Consider the following 12213-nt stretch of genomic DNA (forward strand, 5'->3'; position numbering starts at 1 on the left):
GTAGAGAAAAGGAAAAAGAAAATCTGTTTTTTTTTTGTCTATGTCTCCTACCATACCTTCTATTTTCTTTACAATGAAAAACACTTGATAGACGTGAGCAAAAAAATCCATAAAAGAATCGTAAAATGAAAAATCCCATACCTTTTAAATACCGTTCTAATAAAAACGTCGTACGCGTGCCATTATAGAATGAGAAAAAAAAAGTATTTCTAACTAACCGGTAAAAGAGAGTGAGGTTCAAGAGAATTTTCTCGACAGAACGATTTTCCAATTACACGGACGTGTCAAGAAGGCTCGAATAACATTGCAAGCGTTCAGATAAAAATACTTTCCTTTGTTGGAAATGGATAGAGAATCGATTTCATTAAAAGGAGAGAAAGAGAAAGACAAAAAGAAAGAAAGAAAGAGAAGATAATAGACGTGGTTGTGGATTAAAAGAAGGACGAGGACAGGGTCTGAAGTATACCCACATTGTAGAATATTCATATGAAATCGTCAATGATGCTCGTCGGAGAGCGTTCATTGGCACCACGTAGACGTTGCGAGGCAAAAGAATAGCCACGGGGAGAAAAGAAGGACGTGGGGTTGTAGGAAGGAGACGGAACAGGAGGGTGGTAAATGAGAGAGGAGGTTGAAAAGGTAGTGGAAGAGAAGAAGAAGGAGGAGGAGGAGGAGGATGATAGTGCAAAGAATGGCTGGAGGCTGTGGAAGGACGGAGAAAGGATGGAGGAAGGAAGAAAAGTCCGCTCGGTTCACCCTCTTTCGCACACCCACCCATTCAGCCTCTCCCTTACTCCTTTTCCACCTCTTTCTCTCTTCCTCCTCGTTCTCCTTCTCTTCCTACTCTTCCTCTTCCTCGGCTGCTCTCCCACACTTCCTCCCTCTTCCTAGCCGTCATCTCCGGGGCGATTTTCCACAGCACCTAAGAGAAGGGGCCAATGAGACGCTGGGCGTCGGTATTGATCCGAGGCGTCGTCCAGGAGACGCCCGCTCCAAGACGCCGGGCAAGCCCGGCAAGCGAGAGAGCGGCCCCGCACTTTCAGATAAAAGGACGAAAGCAGCTCTCTCCTGGAGACGAGCCGCGACTCTTTCCGCCTTTACGTCTTTTCTCTGTCAAGACATTATGCCAGAAGGAGAGAAAAAGAAAGACAGAGAGAAAGAGAGCGAGAGAGAAAAGGACATCCATCCATCGAACATCGCCAATGAGATTGTTCTTTTGGTCATCTAATTTTCTCCATTTTATTTTCGATGCCCTTTTAAAATGATTTTAAAAACTTAACTTTGATTCTTTTATTTACTTATTTCTCTTTTAGAATCTTATGGATAACACGGACATCTATCTGTTTCTATAAATATTTAAAAAAAAAAAAATGAAAAATTAAACAAAAAGAAGATTTGATTTAATTGTAAGATGAGCGTTTTTAAAATTAATTAATGATAAAAAAAAATTCATTTGTAAAGAAAAATTATTTACACCTTGGATTTTTAAATAAATATATTTTTAATACATTAAATGCGATCGAATCGATTTCACTGTTAAGGATGAAGTCTAATATTTTCTTTCTGGCATAACAAGACCCTTTCTTAAAAAAACTACTGCCAGTCACTTCCTGGCCGACAGCTTGGACGTCGTATTTTCTCACGATAAATTCGGTGTTATAAATGATCTGAGATTATTCTTTCACCGTTTTTCATAAATTATTAAATTTTTTTTAAGCTGACAAATTATTAATGCGCTATGAAAAGCATAAAAATTATGACAACGCTAAAATAACAGTACTAGTTTTATTATGATATACTTACATCTATCGAGTGTGTTTCATACTTTAAAACGAATTTATTTTTTTTTTTTTCGTAACAAGGAAATAAAGAAGAATAAAAAAAAAATAAAAATAAAACTAATGGACTTGGGAACTCTTACAGTTTACCGAGTACAACATCATCAGGGGGTGTACTACTCCTTTTATTTTCCTTCAATTTCCTTCCTTTCAGGTTTCCCATCAGCCTTTCCATTAATATTAAAACGGGAGCGTAGCCTCGCGAGGGCTGTTTCAAAGAGGGTGGTGTGTTCCAGGCTGTGCACGGTTCTCTCAAGGTAGACGCAGAGATGGGGGCGGGGGATGGAAGGACTACGGAGAAGTAGTCGTGGTGGGGGTGGATGGCTCGTTTTTCATCTTGATCTTCTAAAGTTACAAATTTGAAGCCGCTACTGGTTCCTCATTTCTCCTTCTCTCTTTCTCTCTCTTTCTTTCACTTTACTCACTCATTCCTTCTTTTCTTTTCTATCTTTTTATCTGTCTCTCTCTCTCTTTCTCTCTTTCTTACCCGTCATAGCTTTATATATATCTTGCGTATCCAACAATTTTCATCATTTGCCTCATTCAGCTCGAATTTTCTCACTATTAAGTTGATTAAAATAGATCAACCCTTAGAATATTTTCCGTATGGTTGGATATGTTTATGTTAACGACCGAATGAATTATATTTCTCTTAATTATGTATTAGATGAAAATGAAACGTAAACCAATCTTCATCGACGAGTATATAATAGAATTGAATATAGAATTTGCATTAATTTATGCCACAAACCGAAACACTAGTTTATTGATATACCGTTCTCTCTCTCTCTCTTTCTCTTTCTCTCTCTCTCTCTCTCTCTCTCTATATATATATATATATTTACAGTTCTTTTAACGCTCTGTTTTCCTTGATTGGTTATTCTGGATTTCGTACTGTAGCTACGCCATTAGTCACCCCATGTAACATTTTCCACTCCTATGTTACCTTAAAATTTGGTATCTAGAATCATAAAGGACAGATGAACTTCAATATCTACGATTCATATTTTACTTATCGCACAAAAATATTGATTAATGATTAACGTTATTGTTATTAATTTCTACATCTTATGACGTCGTGAGAAAACATTCGAATTCTTATGCAACTATTATTTATTATCGACTAACTTTTTCTTAGGGTGACCCTCTTTGCCGTGATCAACCCTTCAGGGTCGACCAACGGTCAGCGGACCCTAGTTACGGCTTTATGGGAACCGGTTTTTCGGAGGTCTTAAACGTATGGAATTTTTCCCGAGAATTTTTATCGCGAACCCGTTTGACCGGTCAGCCGAACGCGCGTGTCCAGGTGGTCATTTCCTGGCCACCCCAGTTCGGGTCATTTTCGCTTCTCCCCACTTTAGTAGTCTTAAATCTGTATCCATGGCCCTTTTCTTGTATTCATCTAATCGGACGGTTGATGCTATTTAATTCGATGACACGAACACGCTATTTGAAAACTTCACTGATTCGTAGTCGATTCAAAATTTAATGATCATTTGAAAAGAAAAAAGAAGGAATAAAAAACTATAAAAGAAGAGCAAATAATATATATATATAATTAATGTTTATTTATCAATTCACATTTGACGGGCGATAACGATGGTTGGCATACCAGTTAGTAAGCTAGCGAATTGTTCGACCTTTCTTCGTGAATACTACTACAATAGATTATGGGACTGGTCGTTTGCGGAGACAGATAAAGTCGTCCTTGGTGTTAGTGGATGAGGAAAACTAGAAGAGGGGATGAATGGATGGAGAGAGATAGAGTGAAAGAGGTAGAAGATCGGTCGAGAGAGAGTATGACGTTATTGCTAGTTACGGCGGTAACGACAGTGGCCGTTAGTATTGCAGCGTAGCGACACTATCCATAGGCGCAATATTTAGTAATTAGCTCGTTCGGTCAGCGGAATTATCCATAAACGAGTAATAAGTTAAATAAACGCGGTTCGGGTGGGTTAAATCAAATATTAAACGGGACTAAATAAAGAGCATTATAAAATCTTAATTTTATTCAATGTTTTGCCGTCGAGGATTAATGAAACGGAACATGGTCTGACACTCATTTATACTCACATTTACGTCCATACTTTTCTCGTAGTTTTCATATCGAAATTAAAGTTTACATAACCATTTCTAATTGAGTACATATAGATACTGTTAAAATTGGCTGTGGTGATGGATATTATATTATCCTATAAAATTTCAAATAAAGTAAAGAATTCGAACTTTTCTTTGAAATAATCGAACGATTTATTGTAATACATTTGAATCAATTCGACTAGGTGGAATTGTAGAAAATATCAAAGCCAAAACATTCATAAGAATTTAACAATATATGGGAAAGGTGTTCTTGATGTTTACCAAGAAAAGTTACCAATTTTGGCGATTTATCTCAATCTCTTTGGTCATAATTTAAGACGCGGCATCTTTTGTCGTAAGAATAAATACGGTCGAGTTCGATTAACAAGACATTGAAGAGGTTAGCTTTCCTCTTCAATGTTTTACATTTGCATTCGATGGTAAAACGGTGGTGGGGTGAGGCATAAGGTGGGGGGTTGGGGGACAGAGATAGGTAAAGAAGGATGAATAGGAGGAGGAGAAGGCGGAGGTGGAGGTGGTGGAGGTAGGTAGAAGGAGGAGAAGGCTGATGTTTTGCAAGATCTGCTCGAGAGACCATTCGTCTTAGTATCTGCCTCGGGGGGCGGTGAAATATAAGCTAGATCTACAGGAAAGATAAATGAATCCATCTTCTTGTCCCCGTCGCCGCCGCCACCGCCGACGCCGCCATCGTTTCAGCCCCTCGCCATTCTCGCGTGGCCCTCGCAGCAAAGGCGGCCCTCTTACATCCCTTATTCCTAAGAAGCCGCGTTCGCGAGAAGAGAAGGAAATCCCAGCATCTACGAAAAGTATAATATTAGAAGTAATAGTATCACGTTATCTTTTCTCTAACAAAACTTTTATAATATTCTTTTGTTCTAATATTATAGTATGGATGCAAAACGCAATATTTATGAGACTTTAACTAAATCAATTAACTACTAAAGAAGAAACATTACTTTTAATTCTAGTTAATTTTTCGATGATATAAGCATAAATAAGTATATTATTCTCATAAATTATAAATTATAATATTAATTTTATCTTTACAGGAAAGAATATAAAATACATATAAAATATCGATAAACTTAACATATATAGATATAAAAATGAACTTTTAACAATTATATTACATAATACAAGTACTCCAATTATAGTTTCCTTGATACATCATTGACTTTATATATTTATGAGGGAATTGTAAATAATTCATTAAAACTACTTAACGGTCATACAGCAACGTGTAATAAAACGATATTGCGAACGTAAAACTGAACGATATACCAAATACACTTTCATGTTCTCGAAACAGAAACAGTATCAAGTAACTCATGTATACATGTAGTCGTGGGTTCCATTTTAATATAGCAAAAGAACCCGATTTTACGTTACTTTCTGAACAAGATTTAAATTGTAACGATAAGGATATAAAAAGAAGCCGTGCTATGAAAAAAAGAAGGCAAATATATGTACGACAAAAAAAAGCATGTTGTTGGTCAGATAATGCGAGTCGGAGACGAAATTAAGACACGGACTTTTGGGTAACGCAAGAAGGTAAAAGGAGAAAAGAGTGAGAAAGAAGGAAGAAGATGCAGGGAAAAAAGAGATGAAGAGAAGGAGAGCTCGCAGTTGTTTGCAAAGTCGACGGCGCGTCTCTTCTCTTTCTTCTTCGCTGGCTAAGCATCGCTTTGCATACGATCGCCATTTTGGGGGGAGCATAATTTAAATTTCGTTCCATTGTTTTGTCGCTCTTCTTACCCCCTCCCACTTCCACCCAACCCTACAGCACCAACACCCCAACCACCCCTTTGCCGCTATGCATTTCTCTCCCTCGTTTCCTTTGGCTCATTCAGGGCCACCGGGAGCGGCGACGTCGGCGGCGAGTCAGGAACCACCCTCGCTCCACTCTCCTTCGTTGGGCGGCTCTCCTTACCCTTCCAGCCTTGTACCCTCCAAGAGGCGGCCATTTGCATGAAATTAGAATCAGAATTTTCTTGCTAGAAAATTGGCCCCACGCCCGTGACTGCGAAAATTTTAATTAATTCACCGCCAGCCGAGCTCGTCATAAGACAGAGAGAAAGAGAGAGAGAGAGAGAGAAAAAAATGAAAAAGTTACTATACTACCTTCAGAGAAAAAGGAACTGAGAATTTCGAAAAATTTTAAATGCCTGAGTATTCCTAAGTTATGAATTATTTAGACATTTATTCTAAAGAGTATTATGATAATGTGGTATTTATAAATATCGATTATTTGAAAGTAATGAAATAGATGATAAAAATAGGAAACCATTAAAGATCGCATGAATAAAAGTTTAGGATTAAAGGATAAACATTGTGAGTAGAGATGACTTTCGGGAACCGATCTAATCGACTAAATAGGTCGACGAAAACTCGTTATCTCGTGGATAGGTAAAGAGACGCGTGCTTGTTAGGAAGGGAGTAAAGGTACGACTCCTACGAAGGACTAGCGAAACGGAGCGTTTCATAGCGTTTAGTCTTTATGGCATAGCGGCTTCGCTGCGAGCCGCGCAGCAGAGCATTTTCTCTCTCTTTCTATCTCTATCTTTCTCATTCTCTTTCTCTCTCGTTCTCTCTCTTTCTTTCTCTCCTTCCTACGATCCGAGCAACCTACCGCTGTTCTCCTCGACTCCGAAACAATGGCTCGAAATAAATAGCCCGTCTTTCGTCTTTGTTTCTTGGGGCCCATTGTTGCCGTCATAGATAAGAAAACAAGAGACTCTGTCGCCATGTTTACGAGCCCCGGCCGAGGCTCCTGGATGTTGTGGCCCCCTTTTTGCACCTTTCAACGGTTCTCACCCTTATCCACTACCAGCAACAGCAGCATCAACATCAGCTCCACCACCAGCACCACCCACCTACTACCTTCTCATCTTTTGTCGACCATCCCCCACTTATCCACCTCGTTCTTCTTCGTCGTTCCTTTCTTCCTTCCTTCCTTCCTCCATATTACCATCCCTTCTTTTCTCGCTCGCTTTATCTCTCTATCTTTCTTTCTCTCCTTTTTTTTCTCATTCTCTATCATACTTTTGTAAATCCCCTGGAAACCTTAGCGATACATCGCATTGGTACTACTTACTTGGTTCTATGAAAATAAAGAAGTAGATTAGTAAGTAATGTAGGGAAGAATTAACTTTCTTGGAATTATTAAGAAAAAAAATAGAAAAGTAATCTTTATATATAACAAGTATTATTTAAAAAAATATCTAATTTCAATAATATAAAAGGAAAAATTTATTCAAAGTATTTAAAATGTGTATGTAAGTTCGATCGTTCGTAAGAAATCTGTTAAAATAGAAAAAATTCAAACAATCTACATAAATACCAAGAATAAATGTTCGTATCTTGAATATAAAAAATCTTCTATAATGTATTCGAACAATCGATTCAATGGAAAAAAACAAGGTAGATCGGTAATCTTGAGCTTAGTCGGAAGCAAGACATTGAAACGCACGTTGTTCGAACTGTACATAAATTTCGGGTCCTTTTATTTCGAGGCTTCACAATGGGGAAAGGAAAGAATCAGTGTTATATCATGAAAGACTGGTCTCAGGCCCATTGCACCGGGTCTCACTAGTTACATACTCAAGTTTTACATGCATTCACGCACGTATCTACGCTTGTGTTGGGTACTTGAACGCAACCCCTGGTGGACAGTGGACATCGGGCAGTGTGCGGACCTATACGACGACCGGGGAGCCTAATTTTGAAAACGGTAAACTGGTTTGTCCAGTTTCCACCTTTATCCGCTCTCCTTTAGCTACGTCCACCCGTTTCTTCCTTCTTCGCAACTTGAACGGGGCCAGTGGGGTTAACTGGACCTACCTTTGGGAGAAGGGGGAGGGCTAGGAAAGGGGGAGCAAATGCGACGGTCATTTTTCGAATCGAGACCACTCTCTCGGTCAGTGTCCATTGAACTTGCAACGTTACGAACGGTTCTCTTTCATTTTCCGCAATAGTTCTTCTTATCCTCGATCTGTGATCGCGATTAATAAGTTTTTAAAATTTTCCGTGTTAGGAAGAAAAAGATTGTAAAAGGTATTTTGAAACTGGTTTGCTGTGAAGTGACACGAACGTCCCATGAAAGCTCTCTAAATTGTGAAAACGTGCTACTTTTATCAAACTTAAACATCTGATTGACGAAAAATGTCACAATCGTTGTGATGGTGTACATACATCTATTATTGATTAAAAGCAACAAATTATCCTATTATAGTTGCAGGAATCCATAATGGTGTTTTTTTAAAATATAAAGAAGGGATTTGCAAAGGTCGCAGTACTGTTTTAAATTCGATAGTAAACTTGTGGGACGGCACAAGGGTAAAAAAAGATGTTCGTTCGTTCCACTTACACCCACTTTTGACGCTTTTGAAATTTACAGAAAATAATCTTGTTGACATAGTGTTATGATTTCCATATTCATGAAAAACACATTTATATTTCTCAGTTAATTGCTGATAAAAAAAACCACTTGAATGTTTAGGTCATTTTATTGTGTTTTCTCTCTTGATCATATATTGAATTAATAAATTTGATTCTTTCTGCTAATAAGGAAAATGTAACATACGGTTACGTTAGCCAAAGTGGAACAATGATTAGCCATTCCAGTCAATTAGATTCACATTCTTTCTAGTTTTCTCTCGAACGGCACACAGTATTACAGTGGTATGCCGAGAAGAAAATCCACGGGACAGTATACGGGCAAATGATGTTGGCCCGCTCCTCCCAATTCTACCTTTGACGTTCTCCAAGTCCACAGATGAGGATCTTTATAACAAATTCGTAGGAATTTTTATATTCACTTTAAAAATATATCATTACATTTAATGGAACGAAAAAAAAACAATAAAACATTTGAACTAGTCTACATTAATGCTTTATACTTCTATTCTACTCTGTTTCGAGGCAGTACTCACTGGTATATCGCATAATTTCTTCCTTTGCCTCTTTAGTTCTATTCTGGTAAGTTCACTCCTCGTCGTCTTTCTCCTACTTTCTTTGACGCTATTCGAGGGAACTCTCGATGTAATTCAAATTCGGTTAATTCCGGTGATTTTTCAAAGTTTCATTAGACGCGCTCGATGGAAGAGAAGGAGGTGTACGCGAGGGGTAGAGCGAAGCTTCGCGCGGGTGAAGTATGGGCCCATACTTTACTCTGCGGTCGGTGGAGGCGTCTTAGGCAACTGGAATCCAGGAATAGCAAGGCTCTTTCTTTCTCTCTCTCTCTCTCTCTCTCTTTATATATATATATATCTTCCTCTCTTTCTCTCTTTCTCTCTTTCTCTCTTTCTCTCTTTCTCTCTTTCTCTCTTTCTCTCTTTCTCTCTTTCTCTTTCTCTTTCTCTCTTTGATTCTCTTCCTCGCGAGTAAGAGCACGAGGATGAAGGAAGAAGCGAACAGAATATAAGGGAGGTGGGTACAGCCGTGAGCAAAGGATTGCCGGGCTTGAAAGAGGTCGAGCGTGTAAGAGGAAGGAGAAGTGAAGGTGGAATAGAAGGAGGTTGATCTCGAGGAGATTTGAAATGGAAGCTATCTTGGTTTAGATTAAACGAATTTATATCGCTAGATCCGAAAATTGACTCTCTCGCTATCGACCTACCCTTCAATTTATTTTCCCTTGAAAAATATTTCTATCTTCCAAATCACTTTCATTGAAACGTTTTAAATATTGTAGGTACGTATTATTCCCGGGTACGTTGAATTTATTTCTTCGTTACAAATTTCGTTACTATAATTAATAATACTTATATATATTAATATATTATAATTATATCTCCTTTGATGTTTTAAATTTTCTTTTAAAACGATTACTTCTCAAGCTATTTCTATTCTTTCTTATACGATTATATCTAAAGAAACATGCGTTCCATTTAGAGAGGGAAAAAAATTTACTTCCGTTTTTGAATTAAGGATAATTAGAATGCAAACGTATATAGCTTGTGCGTCTAAGGTCAAGGAAAGTGGTAGTTTACGTTGTTGCGATTACCGGTATTCTCTTCGTGATAACGAGTACATGCCCTTGCACACACCAGGCGTCACATTTTTTCGTCTTCAAGAGGGACGTAACGTATGCATTCGTCCACATGACGCATAACATCTGGCAAGGCTTTCGATCCATCGGATTTTTTCACCTACATTCCTGGATTTTTCTTGCTAACCGCTGACAGTCTTCCGGTCCTTCTGACAATCAAGAACTTGTGAAGGCCTACCTTCTTTCCTTTACCCCCGCCTTCCTCTTATTCGGTTGCATTATATCGTTCCTATCGTTAATAAGCAAGGAAGAAGAGGAGTTTTTACGGAATTTTTTTCTTTTTGGAAATGAAAGGGTGCCACTCAAGGTTAGTCGTAACAATCCTTTGTAATGTTTATCGGGGTCGTTTGAAAAAGACCACCCTTTCACGTTGTCATCCTCATTCAACTCTTTCGCGTTTCTCGTACCAATGAAGTGAAACGATAATGAAAATACAGGAATTATGTAAAATTGCTACGTCCTTCGAGAAGGGTTACCTTCGTTCGACTTAAAAAGAGAACGAAGGGCGGCAGGTGTAACCAGGTAGTTTGTTCTTTTCTCTCTTTCTTTCTTTCTCCCTCCTATCCGCTCTCTCTCTTTTTCATTCTTTACAGACATCTATAAAGATATATATCTATCTTTCTCGTTGAAATAGAAACTCGTTGGACTCGTTACGCAATCCCATCGAATTATACGCTTCCTTCCTTCTCGGTCATGATTTTTATGTTAAGTCGAAAAGGAGAGACTGCGTCTCGATGTCTAACGCGCCACCTGCTGCTTCTCCACCTACTTTCGCTCCTTCTCCTCTTCCTTCGTCTCCTTCACAACCTTTAGGATACAAGGAATAGATGAAAAATTGACGATTCCCACGCTCACTCGCATATGCTGAATATTAAGTTTTTCTTCTTTCTGTTTCACTCGGTCTTTTTTTATCCTCCCACGTTCGTTAAAAGATATACATATTTACATTGAATCAAATGAGATTTGTTTCTCGAGAGAGATATAGTATTCCTGAAATCTGGAAAAGAAATAATTTCAAATTTAATTTTCTCGTTGGTAGAATATACAAGTTTCATCAGAGAAAAGAATTTCCTCAAGCGTCCTAGACCTCCTCGGAGGGTGGCATTCTTCTCTTTTTCTCTTTCTCTCATCTTTCTCTAGAACAGAGTCCTTAAACGTTCAGCGAGGGATGGTTTTAATGATTTTTGGGGGTTGCCTGGAAAGGCACCCTTTCTCGCGACGGTCGGCGAAGGATGGCAAGGAGGGGCATTTTTAAGCCCTTACTTTCGGTAGGAACCCTTCGTTCTCTTTCTCTATTTATCTCTTTCTCTTTCTCTTTCTCTTTCTACTTCTCTTAAGCGACAGCCCTTTCTCACTAGCTTTTACCCCTGACGAGGAAAAGCGGGGTGGTTTGTTTCCGTGACGATGGAAGGAACGAAGTAAGCGCGGGGAGAGGGTGGTTTAGGCAGCTCCGTGCGAAAGATGGCTGGCAAAATGGAGGGATCTCTTTCTATTATGCCTCCTTCCACAATACACTGCTTTTCTCCGCGTTTCGAGGAGCACCCTTTATCGATCTTTCGAAAATGTGTCGCTCGTTAGCGAAGAATCAAGGGTGGAGAATTTTCTTCTACTCTTTTGCTCGCTCATTAAAGATGGCCGCTTTTGAAATACTTGAATTTTCTCAAACAAAATGAAATCTTGGATAATCTTTACCTACTCTATAAATGAAAGTTTAATTTATTTACATTATTATTATTACTATTATCATCAATAATAGGCATACATATAATTCGTTGCCATTGCGCCCTGATTGAGAAGGAAGAACATCAGCGATGCGAAACAACCCTTTTTTTCTCATCTTTCTTTTTTGGAGAAAGCTTGGTTCGATGGAATTACGAACGTGGAAAAAATGGAGAACTCTACGCGAGAGTCTCTCGGCCATTCAACGTAGGCAACGATGAAACGGGCGAAAGCGGTTTGCGGAAAAGCACCATGCGATTTTACTTCTCGCAGGATGTAGGAGCGAGGTGCTCCATAGAAGAGGAAAGGAGGGTTTGAAAGGAGGGAGTAACGGAGATGGGAGAAAGGGAGACCGAGGGGGGGGGGGAGAAGTCGCCTTCATTAGTAAACTTTCGTTTAAAATTTCCACCGTTCCCGAGGGATGGGAACGACGCCGAGCAAAAACAAACGCATGCCTCCCCCCAAACTCGATTTTAACTTTCGAGATATAATTAATTTTTCGAGACCGCG

This window comes from Polistes dominula, unplaced genomic scaffold, assembly GCF_049000335.1.
Source record: "Polistes dominula isolate Pdom_NZ unplaced genomic scaffold, Pdom_raw_medaka contig_77, whole genome shotgun sequence".
NCBI classification, from domain to species: Eukaryota; Metazoa; Arthropoda; class Insecta; order Hymenoptera; family Vespidae; genus Polistes; species Polistes dominula.